The 27663-nt window shown below is 36.1% G+C and overlaps 1 long non-coding RNA gene across 1 annotated transcript in view; it reads right to left on the reverse strand.

Annotated features, from left to right (window-relative positions):
- The window catches only part of LOC123383888, a 110193-nt gene that overhangs the window by 7449 nt on the left and 75081 nt on the right, over positions 1–27663 (reverse strand). The window contains exon 2 of the long non-coding RNA XR_006594241.1: positions 2210–2328. This is a non-coding gene — a long non-coding RNA (uncharacterized LOC123383888). The remainder of the gene's footprint in view (positions 1–2209; positions 2329–27663) is intronic.

The raw sequence follows: 27663 nt of genomic DNA on the forward strand, positions 1-27663 counted from the left end.
CTATCCACTTTCTAACATGATATCTTTTTTTTTTCCTCTCTAAACACTTAGAATATTTTATCCATTTAAAGACCCTATCTCTTTCACTTTCAAGATCTGCCTCATGACCACTTTTCTTTAAATGACTTTGAATAGGCAATAGGAAGACAATTTTTATACTGTTTCCATATTTAGTTATTTCAAACCATGGCTATTATTCATCTCTATCTGTTTATACCAGTGTCTAGAGAGGATTTTAGTTTATATGAGGAGGGAAAGTGTCTCACCTAATTATAATGTCAGAAGTTGTGGAAACAGAAAGTAAATAGGTTAAAAGTCATAACACCTATCTATTGACTTAAAGCAGTATTGGTGTGCTGGGTTTCTCTTTTTACCTACCTTAGATGAAAAGATTGATAAAGAAAAATGAAGTCTTGATTTACTTATACAAAAAAAAAAGATATTAAAACTTTTCACTAAATTCAGACAGTATTGAAAAGAAATAATGTTCATTAAAACTAAAAATTTTGTTTCCAAATGATTTGGCGTGATTAGACAGTTTCAATGTATTCAGCCAATTGGCAGATGTTAGTTTGAATATATTCTCCTCAAGAGGAGTTTCTCATACCATAGCCAACTAAAGTTTTCCTCTAGCTTGTTTTATTTAAGTTTACATTTTACTAATCTATCAGCATAAGACTTTAGCAGATTAAACTCATTTTATAAGATGACTGTAGATTACCAAATAATCAAAAAAATATTTTCCTTACACAAAAGCACCCAATGGTGTTTATTATTTGAGCAGATCAGCATGAAATGAAAAGTGTGATCCTTTCACACTTAATGTTAATTAAGTCTTGCACAGAGTTCATAGATATCTGAGAGAAGGAAACACATCAACCAGAAGAGTAGTGTTTACATAAAATACATGGGAGACAAAAGGTGAAAATAACTGACTTCATGGATTTAAGCCTTAGATTAGCCCTGTGGTTTTATGGAACCCCATGGATGAGTCTTTAAAATATTATGTAGAATTAAAAGAATTGTGATTATTAATAAACTGACGTTCAAAAGGCATTAAGTTGCTACCACAGAGTAATTGTCTGTGAAACTATACAACAGTTAGTCCTGATTCAAGTTCATAAATTTTCACTAAGCTCTCAATAGCATGGAGGTTAATTCATATCAGAAACCAACTGAAGAGGTTTTTTTTTTTTTACATCTGATAAGGTATTATTTATGATCAGTGAGAAAAAATTAGAAGTATTCCACAAAATAATCAATCCTTCACTCATGGTCCAAAATGATCTGTTTTCACCAAATACACATTAATCATCTTTTATGGTACTTGTTGAACAATACGCCTTTTAGATTTCAATACATCTAATAGCTTTTTTCAATTTTACATTACTTATATGGTTTAATGGAGCCAGAAACCTAAATTACATGAGTTATGCCAGCTTTTCACGGAGGTAATATTTACATTCATGTTAGTTTGCTAATATTTGGACTTCTGTGTTTTCAAAGAAACTATGTATGATAATTGATTGGCATTCTCTCATTTTGTTCAACTTCCCCAGTAATCCCCCATAAAGGTATCATTTGGAAAATCTGAAGGAAAATTTAATTAGTTTACCTATTTTTATCACTTGGCAATATTGACCTAATGACCTTTGAAACTATATTTTTCCTTGAGTTCTATCTTAAGTACAGTATCTCTGTGGCTCAGTTTTTGGTGTGTGTGTGTGTGTGTGTGTGTGTGTGTGTATATATATATACACACATATATACATATATACATATATATATATACACACATGTATGTGTATATATATATATGTATATATGTATATATATATGTATGTATATATATCTATATCTATATCTATTTATATATATATATATATATATATATATATATATATATATATATATATATATATATATATATCTCAAGGCTTCAACTTTCCCCTCAAGCCATAGAATTTCAAACCTATGAATAAACTCAATCCCAATCAAATTAACAGTACCATTTGGATAAATTACTATATTAGCTATTATTACTATAAAACCATTTACTACAAAACTTTTCAGCTTAGAAAAAGTATGTATTATTTCATAGTATCTGTGTGTCAGGAATCTGTATTAGGCCTATCTGGGTACCTCTGGCTCAAGATCTCTCATGAGGCTGTATTCAAGCTATATTATGTCAGGTGAAGTTTGATCTCACCTGAAAAGTTCACTTGAAGGAGGATAATGCACTTTCACGCTCACTCATGTAGTTGTCTGCGTGTATCAGTCCCTTCCCACACATAGTGTCCATGGCAGCTAGTGTTCCAGGGGCAAACACTGTGAGAGCAAAAGAGAACACCAGGATAGAAGCTGAAAGTTTTTGCTTTTGCTGTTTGTTTGTTTGTTTGTTTGTTTATATTTTACAGAGAGAGAGCGCCCTGGAGCAGGGGAAAGGAGCAGATGGAGACAGGAAGAGAATCTCAAGCAGACTGCATGCTCAGCACAGAGCCCAATGCAGGGTTCAATCCCACAACCCTGGGATCACGACTCAAGCCAAAGTCAAGAGTCAGATGTTGAGTGGATTGAACCACCTTGGCAGCTCTGTTTTTGTATTTTTAATAACTTAATCTCACATGTGACATTCTACCTCATCTGCTATATTCAATTAATTAGGAAAAATTCACTTAAACCCTGCCCACACTCAAGGGCAGATTACTTACAGGTGTGAAACACAAGAGGTGGCTATTATTAGGCACCATCTAGAAGCTGCCTACCCCAACTGCTATTTTCGAATCCAGAATTTTTAAGCCTGAACCTGTGATAGTCTCACCCAGTGACATAAATGACCTTCCTTGTTTGTTTGTAATAACAGCCTTCTCCTTACCATCCCAGGTCAAAGCTTCATGTATCTTTCACCCCTACTGAAACCCTGATATAACTTGTTGAGACTCAATTTGCCATTAAATTTTATTTAGATGTGCCTTTCTCATTTCATAGTCACCATCTTAATTTAGACCCCTATTATCTTTTTCTTGATATATTTATTTACCTTTACTATTGGCTTTACCCCTGAAATTCATATTTCATACTACTGCCGGAGTAACTTTCCTACCACACAATTTTATCAGGAACTCTCAATCTAAACCTTTCACCTGTTTATCAATTGCCTGCAGGACCGAGTCCAAGCATCTTAACCTGACATCAACTTGATTTCTGTTTATCTCTCCCTATTTTTCAATACTGCATTCTAACCAAATTAGCCCATTCATTTTATCCATGGAACATGCTTTCCATGTTTTTAGCTTTATGTCTATGTTCACACAGTTCTTTAACTTGAATGGCTTTTTAACAATTCCTAATCCTAGCATCCTTCAAGATTCATTCAAATCCAATACCATCTTCATTCATCCTTTATTCACTTATTCAATCATTAATTTAAAAATTAAAATCACTGGTTGCTAGATACCATATACTACATGCATAAGTGATAATAAAATGTTGATTGCTTTAAGTTACACTTCTCTGGGTTGTATATTTTACAGAATTTTTGAGCCAGTGTTTAACGAACTGATCCCAGATCCAAGTGGTCATGTCTGGTAGTCAGCTAATATGTAATCTAAAACTTAGGAGAGGGGTTTATACTATAAGCCATCCCTATCACTTCAGCTGAAAATGTTTTCCTTTCCTAGAATTCCTACACACTATGTGCCTAGACAACTGTGGCAATTATTACATTCAATATCATATTGTAAATCTTTTTAAATTCATAGATTCTCTGTCCCATATAGATCATAAAATTTTAACTATTTTTTGTGCTTGGCATATGTAGGTACTGAAGAAAAATTAGATTGATGGTTGGATAGTACCAAAGAAAGAATTTTAGCCTAAATTACATTATCAGTTAACCTGTAGATCTCTTACCATTCTGTGTTTCTTTTTAATGTATTTCCCATTTATCATATCCAAATGATTGTACCAATAAATACTTGAGCATCAGTTTTTCCTAAAAGATATTATTTGGCCTAGTTGCCCCCTAGGAAATAAATATCTGAATGACTTTATTCTTACAGCATAAATGTTTATTATAACACATCATTTAACACTTCTTTTAGGAAATAGGAATTTAACTCCCTCAACCATTAATGTTGATCAAGGGATATCATCAAACCTTATACATTTACAGCCGAATAAACAATGTCAAAGGATCAGGGCTCATCTGTTTGAAATATTATGGTAAACACTATGGCAGCCTAATCAATCACCTTCTTCTCCCATACCCTCCATTCTTCCTTTCCAGCCGAACTCGGAATATGTTCAATCTTGTAGAAGACTATAGACTCATAATTTAAACCAAGATTTTGCCATTTATAAGAAATGCATTGCAGAAAGGAAGGGGGAAAGATTTTACTGGTCAGGGGCTGAGAATCCCCACACTCCAGTCCCTTAAGGCCTTGCAATTATAGCTTGCTTTTATATTGACATATTACCAAAACCACTTCCCAGATTCCCCTCAGGATCACCAGTGAAGGAGGATCCTTGTGATACTCAGGGAAGATGAAATCTCAGATACTCAGCAAGCTGGGGGAAAAGGAACCTTTAAGATCTAATTAAGAAAACTTCAAAACATCTATTTAAAATGATACAAAACGATATAATTGAAAGTCATAGTAACTCAATAAAACATCGAGGAATTATCAAGGAGTTACATTTATCCGAAGGAGTAAACATTGATGATCTACAAAGAGATCACAGTGTTCACCTCAGAAATAAAAATTAAGAACTTTGTTAAGTAAGATCTTTATCTTTTAGTGTACAAGCCCTGAAGTTCTATTTATGGTGGATAGTCCGATTTTTTAACACAAACTACAAAAATCAGAGCGTAGGAAAGGTCCCTCTCCAGGCCTCTATGGTAAAAAAAACAGGCCTGAATGAATCACTGTGTACACATGATGCTTGCCAGTGATTGGTTTAGGAATAAACATGTAAATAAGTTCTAGGTGTTAACCATGAATTTCTTGGTGAAAGAGTTTGAAGGCAATTTTTGTGGTCAGAAAAAAATTACTCATATGTTTACTTTGATTTTTAAAATTTTTTAATTCATTTTATTAAAGTTACATATTTTAAAAACCTGTCCTCAAGCTTTCAGATTACAGATTTATCATAATTCTATTTATAATCTAGACTTAATAATTGGTTTTTATAAGGCCATCTGATTAATGTTTGGCACCATTTACAAACTTAAACCACTTCAAATGTTTTAATCTGTATTTATAAATTAAATGCATTCAAATTTTAAAGGATTTAAATTATTTTACTTAACACTAACTTTTTGAGTTCAAAATAACTCTTTTATATTTAATAAACATGTTAGTATGATGAATCTTACATTGTCAAAAATGTTTCAGCATTGTATGTAAACTTAATCAGATTTTAATGTAAAATGCAGGTCAAAATTGATAACTTAATTTTATATTTTAAATGGGAATAACCCAGCTGACTTCTAAGTCTAAGTCTACTGGAACTGATTTCTTAAAAATTACCATTATATAAAGCATCAGTTATTAAACACTATGTTGGTTAACTTAAACTTTTTGCCACTGAATTCTCAATCTCCCCAGGGTTGAAAGGTGCTTAAGTATTTAGATAATAGCTATGTCATAACAGTCAACTTTGAGGAATAACTTCACCATCAGTTGTGATTGCTTAGCAATCATATATTTCAGCTCTATCACTGTGTTTTCTTTTCATACATCCTGATAGAGTATCCTTTATCGGCTAAAGGTCTCTTTTCATAGACTAGAACAAGGGTTTTATAACCAAGAGAGCTGTTGTTCTTAGTGTCTTCAGAGACAGAATATCTGTGCCCAATTTACAAGCATTCATGATATGATTGTATTTTGCATTTTTAGCTCTTAAAATACAAACATTTACTGCCTGTCTAATCCTAAAGATAAGCAAACTTGATACAATCTGAACTTCTCTTCATAAGTTCCCTAACTTTTAGGACCATACCACTTTTATGATATAATAATGATTTCTAATAGAATTCTGAGATTTCTCACGGTATTGCCTGGTATTCAAGACATTTCCAAGATCATTGGCCTGAAACTGACCAATGGCCCCTGAAGGGAAGCCTGCTGTGGGCTTCTGCAAAAAGAAGATATACAAGAGGAAAGCCAGGCTTCATTAACTGAATGTTTTCCTGTCTTCAGGGAATACTTAGAGCCCTTTTGTGACTTTGAGGAGGCAAGCCTGTAAAACCTAGCAAAAGCGTTAGGTTTGATGGAGGAAACTCTGGGAGCATCCTACCCCTAAACTTTTTATTTAATAAGATAACACATTGCCTTTTGGTTCAGCCACTTTGAGTTGCATTTTTGTCACTTGCAGCCCTATTCACCCTAACAAATAAAATAATGCATTAAGACACCCACATAATTGGGGTGCCTGGCTGGCTCAGTCAATAGAGCATGTGACTTTTGAGTTCGAGCCCCACATTGGACAAAGAGCTTATTTTAAAAAATAAAAAAATAATAAAAATAAAAACAGACATTCACGTAATCAAGGTATGAAGTTATAGGGAGTCATACTGGCAATCCCTATACTATATCAAATAATACCACTAGTTTCCTACGTATACATAGCAGTGTATCCAATACAAAGGGTTCATGCAAAATAGATTTCATGAAAAAAGGATCTCTAGGCATTTAGTATCCAATGGTTATGCACAAGTAATGAAAACAATATAAACAGACAGAAGCTAAATGGCTTATATTAATAGTAAGTCAACCTAATATACAAGCAAATGATCAGTTGAGTTACTGTGTGTTCCAGTTTTCTATGAACACCTAACAAACCACTCCAAAATTTAGTGGCCTAAAACATCAGCAACATTTATTTCTCTTAAGAAGCTGGAATCTAATCAGCTTGTCTCTAATCTACTCAGCATCAGCAGATTCCACTTGAAGGCAGGAGGTTGCAATCATCCAAGGGCTCAACATTCAGGGAAAAGGCAAACATCTGGGACTAGCACAGCTGGGGTGTCCTCAGGTGTTCCTCTCCATCTCCGCAAACTCTCTTCATTGGGACCCTCCAGTATGCGGGCTTCAGAGTAGCTGCACTTGTTACAAGCTGTGTGTCCCAAGAGGGAGAAACGCAGATAGAGGCTGTACCCCTTTTATGACCTAGCCTAGGAAATAACATAGCTTTGCTTCCACCTCATTCTACTTGTCAAGATTTGCCCGAGTTCAAGGAGATGGAAACAGACTCTACCTCTTGATAGAAGAGGGGCAAAAAGAGTATGTGGGACCAGGAATATTAATGCACCCATTTTTTAAATTTTTTTAATGTTTATTCATTTTAGGGGGCATAGAGAGAGACATAATGTGAGTGGGAGGGGCAGAGGGAGAGGAAGACACAGAATCCAAAGCAGGTTCCAGGCTCTGAGCTGACAGCACAGTGCCCAATGCAGGACTCAAACTGACAAACTTCAAGATCATGACCTGAGCTGAAGTCGGATGCTTAACCAACTGAGACACACAGGCACCCCTGCACCCATTTTTGATACAATCACTACACTGTAACACCATGGGTATTTCTCTGTTAAATCAAAGGTGATTTCCGAAAGAGACAGACTGTTAGTCAAATCTTAAAGATTTGAGGAACCTGGACTGTCACACTAAGTCTGCTTTTTTAAGATAACCTATTTTAAAGCAGTCATTTCTGAAGTATGCAGTTTATATCAAGAAGCAAAAAAATAGTTCTACTTAGAAGTTCTCAATGGCTTCATGATCTTAATTTATAAATACCCCAAATCCATCCCTTGTCTCCCTTATCTACATGGGCAAAATAATCTTAAAAGTAAACATCATGGAACTTTTCATGACACAGAATTTGGCTAAATAAACACAAATATCTTCAACCTTTTAAACCTGTCCTCAGGCTTAGATGAAAATAAGCTATGAAATAAACTCCAGTGGATTCTAAGAGTAAAAATTAGCCTTAAAATTCTTTCTTTGAACTGAAATGCGAGCTCTTTTATATCAGGTACTTCTGTCGTTTGTGTTCAATGCTCCATTCTGGTCCCCACCCTGCCTAAAGCATCGCGTTGCAAATAATAAAGTGAATGCATAAATACATAAAACTAGTATGTATAGGATGCTTTAGTTTTTACAGCACTCTCATATACTTTACCTCACAAGAACTTGCGACATAAATATTATTATTGGTCCTACTTAATAAAATAGAAAAATCAATAAGGGAAGTGAGCTTCCCAAAGTTATAGAAATAGTGAAGTGTCAGAAATAAGACTTAGAACTCCAATATCTCCCTTATTTACACACCTATACCCTTTCCACTGATTATTGATATATTTTACATATTTTCATGACTTCCACCAGAATATTACTTCTGCTACGGATTTGTGCTTTACTTGATCCTCACAAAATACCCCAAAGTAATCATCCTACATAAAACCATCATCCTTTGATGTTATAGCTCCATTGTCATGATTATTGTTAAATTTTCAAATTCCTCCATGTATAATCTTTTAGGTATTCATCTCCCATTTTAGTTGTTAACAGTTCTTATATAGACTCAGTGAATGTTTTCAACACTAATACCCTAGCATGTAACCGAAACGTCTTTTCAACCAAATATAACTACAGTGATCAGATTATGCAGAGTTCACAATGTTAAGGTTAGAAACAAAAAAAAAAATTGTAAACGAAAGGGTCAATAATTCATCGTGGCATGTTAACTTATCAAAGCAATGATAAATATTTAACACATGGAGATATCTAATAACAGAAACCAATTTTGTTACAAAGAAGGGCATACTCATATGTAATACATGGCCATAATTAGAGCACATTTGCATATTTACCTTGGGGAACTTTTCTCAGGGAATTTAATTTGCATTTTGACCCAGAACTCTCTGAAGAGAGATATATAAAGAAAAATGGAAGATATTTTTTCCCAAATCCATGTATATAAGACTTCAGACTCTCTGAATCTTACTTTTCTTGTATATTAAGGAGTGTTGAAAGAATTAAATGAGATACTGTGTTCATAACAAGAAGGAGACAGTCATCACAAGAAGTGAATGACATTATCCTCATCATTCTTGAAGAACAGTGGAATGCCTGCCCCAGATCCAGGGCCCAGAGAAAGTTATTTTCTCGCTGGGAGTTCAGAGCATGGAGTCCAGGGAGGGGAGAGGAGAAGGAAACACACCAGCAGAATCAACACTGAAGCAAAGCTTCCAGGTATTTTCTATTTGGAAAATGAGGAGACTGGAATTTACCTTTAGGATAACATGCTCTCTCTTCCTGGGAAAGATGCCCAAAAAGCCTCATGGTTATAGAAATACAAAGCAAACCTGGTGGGTTGTATTGGAACTGAGGTTCCCAAAAGCAGCCTGTAACACACTGTACTAGAAGGTCTTGGCAAGACCCCTGCTAGGTGCTGCCTTCAGGAGTTAAGTGCTCAGAACCAGGGCCTGAAGCCTATAGGGAAGGCCTGCACCCAGACACGGAGCTGAACTCTCCCTGTGTTCCAACATCAGGGAAAGAAGTCCTCACCCTGTGAGAAGGACTGGAGCATTTGACTGGGTCCTTCAGGACACCTGAAGCCAAGGAACAGCTCGGGCACCAGGAACAGGAACAAAGCATCACCTATGTGGAAGGACAGGAGCAGGCGGAAGGTATGTGATGAAGTCATAAACAAAGCAAGATCCCAGTTTCTGGGAATTGGCATAAACAAAAGCTTTGGGTTATTCTGAGCCACAATGCTGCCCTAGATTCTTTACTTTCCAGTCTCCAGAACAGTCCTGCTCCCCGAGACTGAAGTAGCACACAGCCAGCACACAGGAGACAGAAATGGTCTTAGCCAGAGGGTGCTAGAAGAATAGAAAGGTAAATGCAAGGGGAATCACTCTAATTACCCTAAATTGTCCCACAGATGAAAGACCAGGAAGCCTAGATCAAAGCTGCTGCTGAAATGCATTCCTGACAGTGAAAACAACCACTAGAAGCTGAATCTCATCTCAGTCATGAGAGCCACTGCTGGCAGGACTGTTTCGCAACCAGGGTCACCACTGAAGAAGCATCTGCTGAAAGCTGGTACCAGGAACAGCCGCTGAGGGTGACCTGAAAAGGCCCCTGCCACAGGGCAGTGCGTGAGGCAGCAAGTACTAACATGCTGAGCAACCCTTGTCCCTGCAGAGACCTGTGGCTCACTCTTTCGCCCTGTGATTACCTGTGCACAGGGAGAGAGAAGTTATTCCTCCCACTAAGGGGAGGGTGGAAACTATTGTTTTTCATTTTTTTTCTTATTATAGAAAAGAACAAGTGTTCATGTCAATGTAAAAGACCTGAATGTCACCTGAGCCTCGCATCTCCAGCCAGAAGAGTATCAGGCAGGAGAAGGACATACAAGACATTCTAGAAAGAACAAGAATGAATAGGCTTCGCTATGTATAGTATATCAAATCATCATGTTGTATACCTTAAATATATATATATTTGTATTTTTAAAAAGGAAATAGAAAAAAAGAATGAACAGGCTTTGGAAAGCCTTTTTTTTTAAGCATTATTATTTTTGTGAGCCTCTAGACTCAGGGTGGTTGTATCTAACTCTAGAGAACTTGAAAATTAATTCTCAAGCTTTTCCAAAGGTGGTAGTATTCTTGTCGTTGATGTTGTTGTTGTTGTTAAAAGCCAATTAACCCTGTGCTATTTCTATGAATAATTGACTTTTCAGGTTTGCTTAGAATATAGGTTTTCTGGTTTAGGTCACTCTCAGTTTTATTAAAATTAACACACCTTATATACACTCCCTAAAATTTTGTTAAGTTTTAAATGTGTTCCTAGCCTTCACAGACTCTATTGTTTTGTAAGAATTTTCACTGAATTTTCTGTGAACACAGAGTTCTGTCACAGCTAAACAAAAAAATCTGAAACCAACATTCATGACCAAACATTTTTTTAAAGCAAGAAATATAAATAAGAAACTTACTTTAAAATGTGTTTTTATATTAAGATTGAGAATCTGGATTTACCTCACATGAAAGCTTGCAGCATAATTCTAAGAAATTAATCTATATTTTCAAATATAAAAAAAAGTAATAAGAGCTCTTTGAAGCAAACATTATAGAGAGACTTTTTAAATAAGATGAGAGCAATTTGATCAAAATACTTTCTTTTTCTGCTCAGTTCAAAGCCTGACTCAAGTCAAGAGGTCATATGGTGCTCTAGATATATCCTTGGGTTTTCTTTTGTCTCATTATTCCTCCACTCATTCCTACCTTCAGGAGCTTACAAAATTTCAGGTGGAGGCAACAGAGATCTACCTCTCCTTGAATGGGAGAGGATATTATGTATCCCTTAAGTATGTGCTGGTAATTATAATTTAAGGTATTTTGTTTAAATCTTGCTGTAGATCAACCTGGATAGTCATTCCACTATGCTAATATACTCATTAAGATTAAGTCTGTGCTTAGTTGTTGCATTGAAAATCTTCCTTTCATTACCTTTTGATGTTGTTTAAGATGAGAATACATAAAGAGCTGGTGTGGCTCTCTGTAGAGTACAGTTACAAACAAGGTTGTAAAATATCTAGGATAGCTCCCAAGTAACAATCACAGCCATAAAATAACTCCGGTGTTTAGCCATACACCAAATATCTTAAGTGGTAAAAGTAAGCACACACCGAAGTGTATCAAATATATTTTCACAATGTTATACCACAGTTTTTTTTAATTCCTCTTATATTTCAAATTTTAAACAATGCATATTATTTTATGATCAACAAAGCACATAGTTGTTTAAAACATAAAAATATGTTATATTATCAATGGAATACATTCATTCAATACTCACTTAGGTGAAGTTTTAAATCTAAAAGAAGTCAATCCACAGGGGCACCTGGGTGGCTTAGTCGGTTAAGCGTCTGATTCTTGACTTCGGCCCAAGTCATAATCTCACCATTCGTGGGATGGAGGCCTGCATTGTGCTGTGCACTGACAGCATGGATCCTGCTTGGAATACTCTCTTTCCCCCTCTCTCTCTGCCCCTTCCTCCATGTTCACACAACTCTCTCTAAAAAATAATAAACTTAAAAAAAATAAAATAAATAAGTCAATCCCCTTCCAAAGGGAGGAGGAGAGAGAAAATTCTGTCAATGGCATTGTTTCTTGTTGCATCATAATATGGCAATTAAACTATATTCTACCCAGTACCATAGATCCTGATCCACTTTGCCATAATGGCAGATGCCTGCACAGCTGTGGCAGTTAGGTCCCCATACTTGGACTGTCATAGTCAAAGCTTTAATCATCACTCCCTGAAAGCCTTCCCTCAGCCACTGACCATACTAGAACCAGTTCTGACCCATAACTTAGTCTGTGTATAAGCTCTGGGTTACCGACTTCACCCCACCCTCTCTCCTGCCTCCGAAGTACTACATTTCACCTTGCCAGGTCTCCTAAAATTAGAAGATGAAATAAGGTTCCTGGGCTCCTAATTAAAATTAAACCACACTCTGGTGGTCAGAATCCTATAGGTTTCTCAAGGAGTCACTTTTAATTAAGTCAACAAAACTGGATAATATATTAATCTCAGGACCATGGCTGTCTCCTGTCCCTACAATTGAATAACCATAATGTGTCATTTAAGCACTTTTTTAAATTTTTATTCATTTTTGAGAGAGAGAGAGAGAGACAGACAGAGGCAGAGCATGAGCAGGGGAGGGGCAAAGAGAGAGAGGGAGACACAGAATCTGAAGCAGGCTCCAGGCTCTGAGCTGTCAGCACAGAGCCCAATGTGGGGCATGAACCCACCAATCATGAGATCATGACCTGAGCTGAAGTCGGATGCCTAAATGACTGAGTCACCCAGGCACCCCATCATTTAAGCACTCTTACTTCAATAACAATGTCTAAGCCAGGTTACTGGAAGTCTACCTTCTGGACTGGCATTTTTGGTCCCTCAAAGTGAATAATCTATTAGCTTCAACTTTGCATTTACTTTCTAAACATTTAGCATGTTAGCGGAAGCAAACATTATAGAAGCAGGACTAGAAGCAGGACCAAAAATCTTATATCCTAAATAAATCTACCATTTCTCATTGGGAAACATTTTGTCTGATTCTTTCTCTCAGTTCTAACAAGTCATCAAAAGAGAAAGCTCCCCTTCCACTCTACACACCCAAAAGGATGTGAATGTAGTCCCTTTTCCTGGGAAAATATCAAAGCTCTGGCCACAATCATTGGAAGGTGTTTTGAAGGTAAACAGATCAATCTGTAGATCCAAGTGATTGACTTTTATGAATTGTTAATTGTCTTTTAAATGTGCAATTGAGTTGAAGAAGTGAATATTCTATTTTATGTAAAGTAAATCTCAGCATGGCAATTTTCCTCTAAGAAAAATAATCAAAGAAGGAAGATATCTTCTACACTGTATTAGACAACTTCTGCATTCAAGTAACATCTTCCTTGAGGCACCACTAAGTTCTTCTCATACACAAAAGGTTTTGGGGTATTCTGTTTCTCAGGAGTGGTTACATGACAGAGACAATTAAACATTTCTAGAAATGAGAATCAAAGAGAACAAGTGTTACAAGAATCATGAAGGGAGAGTAAGGAAAAGACCTAGAGGGCCCCAAAGGGGACACCTAGAAAAGTGGGTGAAAATGATGCCCTGGCTTGCAGTGAGAAAACAGAAAAAGATTGGAAGGGAAAAGTCACTAGAAAAAGCAGTGTTTTTCCCTTTTTTCAGAAAAGATGAGAGAAATGAAATTCTGATATGTTTCACCTGCTAAAAATAAAACTCATTGGAGAAAAAGCAACTGCTATGTGAATAAGGACTCAGCCAGAACCCAACATTAGAGCAGCATCCTACTGAGAATAGAATAACAGCTAACATTTATTGAATATTTGCTAAGTGCCAGGCACAGTTCTAAACACTTTATATGTATTAACTCATTTAATCCTCATAATAACTCTAGGAGGAACTGAAGCCAAAGAAATCTGGAAACAGAGTATGGGATGCAGGATAGAAAATCTCTCCTGGTGCTTTGCAGATTATGACTAATCTGGTGTCATACTCAGTGTGGGACTCCATGAGCCTGGACATTGTGGGATTCTTGATCAGCTTCTGCAGGCTGCAAATCCAATGTTTTATGTTCAAAAGAAAAACAAAACAAAACCTCCTTAATGAAGTATGTGAAGCAAGGATCACTGAAATATCTAGTGTATTTTCCAGGAGCTGACCAAAGTCAACTGTAATGCTGAGGACAGTTCCGACAAACGCTTATATTGATATTCAATAAATACTGACCGCCTCAGCCTTTTCCAGAAGAAAAAGAAGTTGTTCAGCCAAAGCAACACATATATAAATGAATGGAAAAATGGAGCCACATCTCTGAGAAAGGTGTCTGATGAGTTTTCTTTGTTTTTGTTTCTGTTTTCTTTTTGGCTTAAGTTTTAATGAAAATAGTGACCTCTAAAATGTGGGGGTGGGCATGGGGAAAATACAAAATATGGAAAGAAATGACAATAGAAAATTCAAAGTAAAGATATATTGATCATGAAGATACTAGTTTTCACCATACCTTGATTTTTTTTTTGAGCTTTCATTCAGATAACCAAGAAACACACAAAGAAAATAGGTTAAAACCCAATTTTTCTAGTTTAAAAAAAAAAAGTCCCAAACCAGTCCAGCCACTTCATAAAGGGTGGCTTTTCTCTTTTATTTCAATTTTATGCAAAAATTGCTCTCTGCTCTCTCAGCAGTATTCTTTACCCCTTTAAATTTCCAAACTGTTCTGAAGCTGTTTTATGATTGTTTTCAAAGACCTCGGTGAAGTATTGGAGGGTGTGTGTGTGTTTGCTCACACACACACACAAGTGCATTCATGTGAGTTTTTAACAGTAAAAATAAGAAACTACCTTTCCATTTGGGTTAGAACTGAGATGAAATGAGGAATGGCCGCCACCAAGCAGAAAATGTGCTCACTTTATGTGTGCCAGTTAATTACGACACTTCAGAGGCGCTTCCGAAAGGATAAGGCAAGCTGCATAAATTTAGCTGTAATCCAGGCAGGCAAAACTAATTTGCAGGGGATGGCCTTATCTAGCCGCTGCAGCTTTCTCAGAAAATTAACCTTGGATATTTGGGCCCAATTCAGAAAGTGTTTGATTTTTTTTTCCTTTCCCTGCTCAGCATAAGAGAATTTTTGAATTCAGTACAATACCTGACTTTTAAGAGGCACTATGAATGCTGTAGGCAGTTCAGAGTTATTACTGACAAGCAAAAATATATATTTTATATATACATATAGATGATTGTCCTTCATGCCCATTATCCTGCCTTCTTACATGTGCATCAGAGGGTTTATCAGTGTAGGTATAGGGGCTTTTTTGGATTAAGAGAAGGATGCAACTCATTTTTTATGTACTTAGAAAAATTCATCAAAGTTCATTGCAGAATAAGTCATGCATACTGACTTGTTCATTCCAGTGGAAATGAAGAAATCCCCATAAAAATAGAAGTTTAATGAAGTGTTGGAGCCAAGTCTTGCCTGTCATTGCAATTATCACTGATTTCGACCCTTTCTTAGTCTCCCACTACTAATTAATCTCACACAGCACAGTTAAAAGCTTACCATATTTTTCTTTACTATGCAGTCATTCATTCAGTCAACAATTACTGAAGTCAGCACGCCTTCATATGTGTGCTCATTTACTCATATACTCACTCTGTTTGTATTTCACTCGTTATATCAGTGCGAGAGGCAAAGATTCATATGTCAATGTTTCCAATGTGTTTTGAAATTTCTCAAAGCCATGTAGTATGTAAGCATCCAAAGAGTTCTAGTGTTTGCATGGTAATAGTTAGGTGCCCCCCACACACACACAAAAATTAATTTTGTTTTAATAGTACCTATAGAATAAAAATAAAACTAGTTTTATTTTTCTAAATTTTAAATTGAATTTTTATTGACCACCTTTAATAATAAATTCATAAGAAGCCCCAAATGACCATCAGTAGTGGCTGAGCTAGAACTTTAATGAAAAGGTTTTTTTAATATCCTATCTACAATATAATTATTGCTTCATTCATTTCAAACCATAGAAGTTACTTATTCTGAAGTGCCATGAACTCAACTGGCATTAATTGTTCTTGTAGATGTCACAATTAGGCAAAAAGGAGCATATTTATAATAATGAGAAAGCCATTTTAAAACACAGATTGCATACTGAATCATGAAATTTGAAGCAATGACTCCCATTGTGATCTAAATTTTCATCATGCTTGTTCAATAGCCAGGGCTAAATGTTATGGCTATTTATAGTTATACTCTAGGGTGAAAAGGGGGGATTAGATGTCATAAAGAATCATACATAATGCATAAAGACTCAAACTGTATTTTATGAGAACTGAAAAATTTAAGAAACTCTGGCTGAAATATGGAAATGTTGTGTGAAGTAGAACTTCCTCATACACAATAATGTTCGTAAAAACTTAGCAGACAAGAACACAGTAAACCCTCAAACCATCTTGGTCTGATCTGCATTTCTCCTACATATAATATATTTTAATGGGGAATTTAGTAAATACATTGAGGCTAACTTTGAAGGTCACTGGGGAAAAGATATCACTATGGATGCCAATGCATTGAATATCTGCTATATGTGTAATCAAAACTACAAAACAACTAAAAAGATGTTTGTTCACATAATTTACTTATCAATAAACCTTTTGTAACTGACTTTTTAAAAAGTTAATTTTTCAAGGCAGTTTTAGGCTTACAACAAAATTGAAAAGGAGGTAACAGAGATTTTCCATATTCACCCCTAGCCCCACACAAAGCAGAACATCCCCCATTATCAACATCACTCACCAGAATGATATATTTTTTACCAAGGGTGAACCTGTACTGACAAATCATAATCGCCCAAAGTTGATAGCTTACCTTAGAGTTGTAATGGACTTGTAAAGGATATTTTCTATTTCAGCCAATTTCTAAAAAACTGATCAACTCGATTATAAAGAGACTCAATTGACTCTAACAACACAAAACAGCAAGGTTCTATAATTGATCCCACTGTGCAGCAATCACCCGCAACAATGTAAATCCTTTGAGGTCAGGAGATTCTGTGTAACCACTCTGATTACCCAAGGGGCTAAAGCAGTGTCTACAACATAGAAGAAACAAAGCAAATGCTGGCCAAAAGAATGTGTAATTGAAAAAGTAAATGTATGGATTCTGGAGGAATAAATGAAAAACATCATTAAGTTGTTTAACTTATAAAGAGACCTCTATGTTTTATCATCTCAGTACTCGGAGAAACTCTAGGGTGTCTTTGCTGGTGGCTCAAGGGTAAAGGACCTAAAACCACACCCAGTAGCTCCCCCTTTTATTCCCACCACCCTCCCTTTCCTCTTACCCCACAAACACCCTTCTCATCTAACTTCAGCAAGAATAACTCTAATTTTAAAAGTTTTTGAGGGGCGCCTGGGTGGCTTGGTCAGTTAAGCGTCCGACTTCGGCTCAGGTCACGATCTCACAGTCCGTGAGTTCGAGCCCCGCGTCAGGCTCTGTGCTGACAGCTCAGAGCCTGGAGCCTGTTTCAGATTCTGTGTCTCCCTCTCTCTCTCTGCTCCTCCCCTGTTCATGCTCTGTCTCTCTCTGTCTCAAAAATAAATAAACGTTAAAAGAAAATTTTTTTTAAGTTTTCGAAATATGGTGATGCTTTGAAAGAACAGTTCGGTTTGATTTGCCCAAAAATTTCCCAGAACATTTCTAGTATATTAAATAAAATACATATGTTTTCTATTTGTTCAGTCTTTCTAAAAGGATGCATTAATCTTATCATGTCATATATGCTATAAGTAATGTAGTTTTTGTTTTTGTTTGGTTTAAACAATTATATTTACTGTTTCATAGTTGTTAAAAAACATTTCCATCCTTTAGACTTCATTTTCCCAATTATACTAAAATGATCTCACATAATTTACTAACCCTTCCTAAGCTAAAATTAATCACATAACTCTTCCTTAGACTGACATAGATTTTCAGAATTTGCTAAATAAAATGGTTTTCATCAATATAACATGCTTCTTTTATTCAACCAGCATTTATAGGTTGCCTATTATGGACTAGAGCTTTGCATAACACCAGAGGTAACAGTATCTGATCTCACAGAGTGAGTGCTATTCATTTGCTTTCTGAATCCTGGAGAACTTTTATAAATATTTAGAATCATAAGTATATGCATACTATATGTTTATAGTAAACAAGTCAACTACAGAATTGGAAATGTATTTTAAAAACCAGAGCACTCCTCAAATTTTCATCCTTGCCCCACTTACTGGGGACACATCAAAGGTCACAATATAATGCCAGTTATAGCAATGATGATCAAACTCAGTATTTAAGACAAGCATGCTAAGAAAGGGAATGGTGCATCTTTTCAAAAGGGGGTTCCAAAATCCCACTTGTAATATAAACATAAATATATGTGTTTTACTGAGAGCCATATACACACACACACACACAAAACAAACAAACCAAACAAACCAAAAAAAAAAAAAAACAAAAACAAAAACAAACAAAAAACCACTACTCCTTATTTCTGCACCTTCTCTTGGGACAAATACATGGTTTTATTTCTTGGAGAACTTCAAGCACTGCCAGTAATTATATTGAGCAACATAGTCCCAATTTGTCTGGTACACTGTAACACAGAGTAGTGGCCTCCAAATTTGTGTACATATTCCTCAGAATGTATCCAGTAAGATTGCTTCATTGGGGTGAAGGAATACCAATATTAGTACTTTAACGTATATTTATGTTTATCAAAACAAAGTTCACTAGGGGCGCCTGGGTGGCGCAGTCGGTTAAGCGTCCGACTTCAGCCAGGTCACGATCTTGCGGTCCGTGAGTTCGAGCCCCGCGTGGGGCTCTGGGCTGATGGCTCGGAGCCTGGAGCCTGTTTCCGATTCTGTGTCTCCCTCTCTCTCTGCCCCTCCCCTGTTCATGCTCTGTCTCTCTCTGTCCCAAAAATAAATTAAAAACAACGTCGAAAAAAAAAATTAAAAAAAAAAAAAGTTCACTAATCATCAATATACTGATTGAATATTGGTACCCTCCCTGGTCCACATATGGAAAGTACGGGGGCTGCCATGCAGTGAGTGAGGTATTCTGAGGGAACAATAGAAGTCCTACCATGTGAAAGGGTAGTAAGACTACCTTCCCTTTTATCATTCTTTTTGAGCATATCATGATACATTACAGTTTACACATGCTGTTACATAAATTTATTGATTATGTAGCATAAAGCAATCAACAATTATAAAGCACACATAAGGAATTGAAAGATTGGGGACACTACAATCTCAGGTGAATGGCAATAGCCCTCCTACTCCCCGTCCAAGCACTTCATCAGTCATGTTATAAGACAAGAACAATGATAATCCCATTTGCCAAAATGTCAGCCTAAAATATCCAAACTTACAAGGTCGCTTGAGTGATGGACTTATATCTACTCTGGGCAACTATGTTCTGTTAAGGAAAACAAAGTAATTTTTAAAAGATTGTTTAGTCCACCTTTATCTTTTTACTTCCCATTTTTATATACGCTATACATAAAGTAGTTCAGCCATATAATTTATACATAAATAACTCAATAGCAGGAGCTATGCACAGAATCTTTTATTAATGGGGTTGCACAATATAAAAATTTTGAAGCACACTGACCCAAAGGATTACATTATATTGTTACCAGCATCCAGGCAGAGGACACAAATGCCCCTTCGCATCTTGGTAGGAATCCCCAAACCCTCCTTTTTCCACAGAGGATAATGATTGAAAAAGAGACACAGTAATTACAGAAATAAGACACTCCTGATTCTATTATACTTGGTAGCATGCCTCTCATTTAAGCTTCCCACAATAAAATAATTTCATGGATAATGAGCTTTCACCATCCCCCTCCAAAGAACTAAACAACAGATTTAAAACATAGATAACCATTAATCCCTTTTATTTAGCCTCCTATGTGATAAAGAAGGAATCTGCAAAGACATGAAGATTTATTTACTTTTTTTTAATGTTTATTTCTTTTTGAGAGAGAGAGAGAATGAGAGAAACAGAATGCAAGCAGGGGAAGGACAGAGATAGAGAGGCAGAGAGAGCATCCCAAGCAGGATAAGCACTGTCAGCACAGAGCCCCACATGGACCTCAATCCCACAAATCACGAGACAGTCACCTGAGCTGAAATCAAGAGTCAGACGCTTAACTGACTGAGCCACCCAGGCACCCGGGATTTATTTACTTTTTAAAGCTTCATAAAAATAAACCTTCAGTGCCTAAGCTTAGTGGTAAGTCAAGTTCCATTACTTAAAATGTTAATGTGATTCCTCTGGGGTTTTGGGTTGGGGGAGCTGTGCCCTTACTAGTGGGCATGTTAGACAGATGGTTGGGATGAGCCTTTATAGTCTAGCCACACATCCCCTAGTTCTGGGGAAACCACATTTCTTCTGACATCTGCAGGCTTTAGGAAGTCCAACAACAGAAATCAGTCTCTAACTAGAATTTAAAATAACACTCATTTAGGTCTAAAATTTCTCACAGGAACATTTTTAATTCAGGCTTAATGCTCATTCGCCAAGCTTTGCCCTGAACCTGTAATTTGGGTCTGTGTCCTAATTACTATCTTCTAGATTCACATATTCAACACTCATAAAGTATTGGAGGAGACAGAATTGTAAATAGACAGTAAAGAAACACTGTGGCAAGAGGCATAATAGCAGTGTGGAAAAAAAAAAAAAAGGTACAAAAGCACCAAAAGCTGACTGACCAAGTTGGCTGGAATGACTTCAGGGAAGTTTAGTGTCATATTCTGAATAGGTCTCCAAGGATGAATCACATGAACAAGGGTAGATTGTTCAGGTAATTGTCCAGGGGGAGTGTGCCACATATGCAAAAGAATGAAGGTGTGGGTATTCACAGGAACACTAAAAAACTTTTCAGGGGGTTTATAATGGCTGGGAATTGCATGGGCAAAGTTAGGATGCCAAAAGAAAGAGACGACAGGGACAGGGTGGCAGCAGGTGAGGCTAGTAAGATAGATCAAGATGAGATTTTAAGAGGCTTTTAATACTTTCGGAGAATATCGATTTTATCCTGGGGTACTACAGAACCCTTGTCGACTTCTGAGAATGGTTAGGTATTTTTTCCTTAGAAAGAGTTCTTCCAGGCATCTCATTCTCATTTATTTCGTAACTTCTGACCCAATATGTATTCTGACTTTGGAGTCATGTGTTTCTGAATCCCTGACATTTTACCAAGTGGCTGACCCACATCTCTTACACACGGACTTTAGGATGTTCTCTATCACTTCTAGCCTCCTAGGTTGTCTGTACCCTGATATCACCACTCCAGTCCTGACTTTGGCTTGCATTGTAATATATTGATATATTTGGATAAACTCTCAATGGTCTAATTGGGAAAATCTTTGAGTATTATACTTTTCAGATTCCAAAATTTATATTTTAATATTTTAGGGACTTAAACTTTGTATAAATGTCTCCTCAGAGCATTGAAACAAAATACAAGAATTTTCTGATCTCAGTAATTTAGGAAAGCAAATTAAGAATGATGTTTTTCATCATTTTTTTGTTTTATTACTTCTACAAAATCATAATGAAGTGAACTCCCCTCTCTAGTCTTTGGAGGGGAGGCCATGTACCTTTATAAATAAGGAGGGAAGTCACTCGGCTGCCGCTGAACAACTCTGGTGGCATCATCACTGTTAAGAATTCTTTATGTTGATGTGCAGTATATAGGACTTTGGACTGCAGGAGGTCATGGAGGATAGGATCATCACAGCAGAAATCATTGGATCACTCCTAAAACTGTGCATGGTCTTGCCCCTCCCCCCTCTCAACCTCCACCTTTGGCCCCACCAACAGACCAACGATCAGTTATAATTAGTCTGGACTAAGCAAAACTTAACTTACAGGTAACACTACACCTCTTTATTTTTCTTGCCTTCCTTTTTTTTTTTTTAATTTTTTTTTAACGTTTATTTATTTTTGAGACAGAGAGAGACAGAGCATGAACGGAGGGAGGGTCAGAGAGAGGGAGACACAGAATCCGAAACAGGCTCCAGGCTCTGAGCTGTCAGCACAGAGCCCGACGCGGGGCTCAAACTCACGGACCGCGAGATCATGACCTGAGCCGAAGTCGGCCGCTTAACCGACTGAGCCACCCAGGCGCCCTTGCCTTCCTTTTTAATGTTTGCAGTCTAGTTACAGAAATTACCAAAAATATCCTCTACAGTGACTTTTAAGGAGACTTAAAACAAAACACTAACTAAGATAACCAAGAGCCTCTTACAGGTAACTGTTAACAAATTCTAAATACTCATTATTTAAAAATATTATTTTCACAAAATAACACCCATACTTTTTAAGTAACACTTTTCAAAGATCACTTTTCTAGAATATAGCCATGCTGGTATACATGAAGAAAGTGTTACTAACGAGACATCAAAACACCAAGTGGTTACTTTTTAATTTAGCCCAAGGTAAAATTCTGTAGTTTAAAGCCAGTGATCCATTGTGAAATTCAATTTCCCAATTGCTTAATTAATTTATGTATACAATTTAATTACATTTAATATGGTATGCATATTTGAAATTCAGTAAGCTTCCAAATAAAAATCTAGGACAGGATTCCAAAAATACCTGAAATTTTATGTTTTTCTAAAGACAATCAGCAGGCATTTAAAAAATTAATTTTGTTTTACCCATTATAAAGTATGTATCATTAGAAGACCAAAAATAGCCACTTGCTTGTGAAATATAGAAATTAATAGACTATACTGCTTCCCCAGCCCCCTACTACCAAAGTTCTTGTGAAGCTATCTCACACATTTATGTTCTCTAACTTCTATAAACATACTCATTAATAATTAATCTAATTTTATTTTTGCCATTTATTACTTATTTGACAAACTTTAAAAAAATAATGCTAGATAGAAATAAAAACTGGTGACAAACTAAAGGGACAGCTCTATTGTATCAGAAATGAACACCCTACAGTCACACACAAAATTCTGTACTGGCAACCAAGTGACAATATCCTTGATATTGTGGAAAACTACATACAATAGGAAAAAAATTCTACTATGATGTTTATCTCTGATGTTTGGCATCAGGACACTGATATAAATTTTATAATGCTATTAAAAATCAATTTTGAGGGGCACCCAGATGGCTCAGTCAGGTGAGCATCTGACTCTTGATTTTGGCTCAGGTCATGATCCTGAGTTGTGGGATCGAGCTCCACACTCAGCTTAAGATTCTCTCTCTCTCTCTCTCCTTCTACACCTCTTCCCAGGTCAGTCAGTCTCTCTTTCTCTCCCTCCCTCCCTAAATATACATATTATATATGTATATATTATATATATATATATATTATATATATATATAATTTATATATATATAATATATATAATATATATATAAAATATATATAATATATATAATATATATAATATATATAATATATATAATATATAATATATATAATAATATATATAATATATATAATATATAATATATATAATAATATATATATAATATATATAATTTTTTAAAAATAAAATAAAAATAAATTTTGAAAATATATTGGTAAAAGGAACATAATTGTGAACTATAAAATTTTGAATAGAAAGAGCATAGATTTTAGGGTGAATTTGACCTGAACTCACATCCCCACTCTCTCACTTACCCATCTGAGCCTAAATTTCTTCATCTGGAAGATATCTGCTCATTCACTCAATAAATATTCACCTTTCAACTACTTGGAGAAAGTACTGTGGAAATCTCTGAAAATATATTACATGTAAGATATCTGTACCCTGCCCTCCTGGAGCTTACTTTGTAGCTAGGGAAACATATATTAGATAGCTAATTACTCAAATATATGTTTAATTACCATCATGCCCACTCTGAAATAAAAGCACTTAACTTCTCTAGTCTGGACAGTCAGGGAAATCTCCAGGAGGAAGTGATATCCAAAATAAATGTGAACTGACAGGGAGTAATTAATTATGTATATTGGGAAAGAGGGGCCTGAAGCAGAAAGAAAACAAACAGCAATGGCCCAAGAGCAGGAAGAATCTATGCTTCTTCAAAGAACTGGGAAAGGACCAGAGGGATTGAAGTGCCGAGAGAGTAAAAGGAGAGAAGCCTCGCTGAAGTAGAATGTCTGTTTAGTATTTTACTTTCTAACCTAAGGACACGAAGGAGCTACTGAAGTGATTTAAGGAGTAAGGTGTCCTGAGAGCTCTGGCTTTTTTTGAAAAGATATCTCTGATTATAATGGAAAGAATGGATTCAGAAGGGAGAAGAGTGGGGAGAGAGATGGGAAACCAGCTAGAAAAACATTGCATCAGTCCAGCTGAGAATAACAGACATTTGTAAGACAGTGGTGGCAATGGGAAAGGAGAGAAGAGATTCAAGAAACATTTAAGTTACATTTGGCAGAACTCGAAGTTAGATTGTATTATATACGATGAGGCTGGAGTGGGTGGGTCATTTCTGGGCATCCTGAGTTCAGGGTGCCTGGGAGATACCCAAAGGGAAATGCCCATTAAGCAACTGGATATACAGATACAGAGCTTAAGGAAGAAGTCAGAGCTACAGATATTCATGTAGATAATAACATTACCTCATATCAGAGAAAGACCTGTACTCTGAAAACTATAAAACACTGACGAAAGAAACTGAAGACAACACAATGAAATAGAAAGGCATTCCATGCTCAAGGATGGGAAGAAAAAAAATGTTAAAATGTCTATACTACCCAAAGCAATCTACACATTTAATGCAATCCCTATCAAAATACCAACAACATTTTTCACAGAGCTAGAACAAACAATCCTAAAATCTGTATGGAACCACAAATACTGAATAGCCAAAGAAGCCTTGAAAAAGAAAAGCAGAGATTGAATTATAAAACTCAACACCCCAAAACTGAAAAATCCAACAAAAAATGGGCAGAAGACATGAATAGACATTTTTCCAAAGAAGACACCAGATGGCCAACACATGAAAAGATTCTCAATATCACTCATCACCAGGGAAATACAAATCAAAACTACGATGAGATATCCCCTCAAACATTGCAGAATGGCTAAAATCAACAACCCAAGAAATAACAGGTGTCAACAAGGATGTGGGCAAAGGGGAACTCTGTTGCACTCTTTGTGGGAATGCAAACTGGTGCAGCCACTCTGGAAAACAGTAAAAATAAACTTAAAAATAAAACTACTTTATGACCCAGCAACTGCACTACCAGATATTTACCTTAAGGATACAAAAATATTGATTCAAAGGGATACATGTACTTTGATGTTTACAGTATCATTATCTACAATAGCCAAATTATGAAAACAGCCCAAGTGTCCACTGACTGATGAATGGATACAGAATGACTGAGCATCCCCACAAGTTGATAAGGGAGCATTCAGGCTTAAAGCATAGATATTTCTTAGGGGAGGAGCTCCTTTTGAGAAATCTGGCTTGGAGGTTTGGAATCTGAACATTGTTGGCTTAATATATGCTTTACCACATGAATTTTTCTCTATCGTTTGAAGCTTTCCCTACAGAAATTGTTCAATGGCTTGGTAGGGCTCTAAAATGAAACTTCCTTTATTTCAGTGACTATATACAATGGAATATATGTATGTATGTGTACACACACACACACACACACACACACACACACACACACACAAATGGAATATTACTCAGCCATCACAAAGAATGAAATCTTGCCATTTACAATAACATGGATGGAACTAGAAAATATGCTAAGTGAAATAAGTCAGTCAGAGAAAGACAAATACCATATGATTTCACTCATGTGGAACTTAGGAAACAAAACAATTGTGCAAAGGGCGAAAAAGAGGGAGAGAGGGAGAGAGGGAGACGCAAAAACAGACTCTTAATTACAGAGAACAAGCTGATGGTTACTGGAGGTGGGGGCAGGAGGTTTAAATAGGTGATGGTGATTAAGGACTGCACTTGTGATGAGCATCAAGTGTCATATGGAAGCGTTGAATCATTATATACTTGAAACAAACATCATACTGTATGTTAACTAACTTGAATTCAAATAAAAACTTTTAAAAAATAATATTACCTCATATCTGTCAGGTAACATCAATATAAAATGTGCCTAATGATGTCTGAACCTTAGTAGGTATTCACCACACTCCTAAGAAAACTCCCCTTCATAGTGGATTTCTTCCCTGAGTGATGACAAGTAGACCCCATCCCATTCCCAGAATCCTGATTGATAAGTGAACAAAGTAATGGCTTTGAGCCCACAAGTTACTCAGATCCTTTCAAATGACCTCTGTGATGACTCCAAGAGCATCCTACAGGTCACCAAAATAAAGTTATATCTTAGAGTGCTGCCCAGCCATTTGGCACTAAAAAGTAGGCAACTTAGAGCCCCAAGCTTTCTGTAGGAAAAGCTTCAAATGACAGAGAAAGTTTGATGTGGTAAAGCATGGGTTAAGTCAACAGTATTCAGATTCCAAACCTCCAAGCCAAATTTCTCAAAAGTAGCTCCTGCCCTAAGAAATAGCTATGCTTCTTAGCCTGCATGCTCCCTTATCAGCTTTTGGGGATGCCCGGTCATTTTGGGGTTCCCTGTGTGGTAATTATACCTATAGTTTAAACACAGTTCTTATAAAAACATATAATCTGGAGGGACATCAGTCCCCATAACAAGATAATACTTACCACAGAACTCTAGGTACAAGTCTATTCCCAAGAAAAACATTTATAGACTTTGGGTGAAAGATTGTTTATAAAAAAAAAAAAAATTAAGTATCTCTCCTCTATCCAAGCAATATATCTTTCCTTTTCTTTTTCTTTGTTTCCGCCAGAACAGGATATAATTAATTTCAAGAAACTGAGTAGGTGAGTGTATACTACCCATGTTCAGATTTGTGGCACCTGTCCAAATTTAGCGAATTTCAGTTAAAAAGAATCTTCAGAAATATAATTCTTGTCAACCAGCCAGTAACTGCCTACAAACTGCTTTAAGCACAATTAGTTGAAGCTTTATTTTTCTTACCCTATATTGGACTCTTCTTCCCCAAAGTGCTTTAACTTTTCTCAGAAGTTACAAAATTATGCTATAGAGAAAAAGCCCTGAAATCTAAAGCTAGAAATGTTTTCTGTATAGATGGATCGATGGTATATGATAGAGGTAGATAAATAGATATACTTATATTAAACCATTTAAATTTTGTGTGAATCAGCCAAATCAAGATCATTCCCTTTACTACTATAGGAAATGCAGATTTCCACTGAGTTCATACACAATTGAATCAATTTAATTTTTATGAAACACAAAATTCTGAGAAACACAAGGACACAGCTATAGTATAAGGAAATTTTTCATGATGTCTTATGAAAGATTTATACTGAAATAAAAGCATGATCCATTAGCCTTCTATCAGAGCTTACACATTCTGCGAGATCAAGACTGATGCTGACTTGTAGCTTCAGAGAAGGAGCATAGAATATTAGAAAGGCATCTGCTGTGGGATTTGTGGCAAGTCACTTAACGTGTTTGCACTG

The sequence above is a fragment of the Felis catus genome, chromosome A2 (assembly GCF_018350175.1).
Source record: "Felis catus isolate Fca126 chromosome A2, F.catus_Fca126_mat1.0, whole genome shotgun sequence".
Lineage (NCBI taxonomy): Eukaryota > Metazoa > Chordata > Mammalia > Carnivora > Felidae > Felis > Felis catus.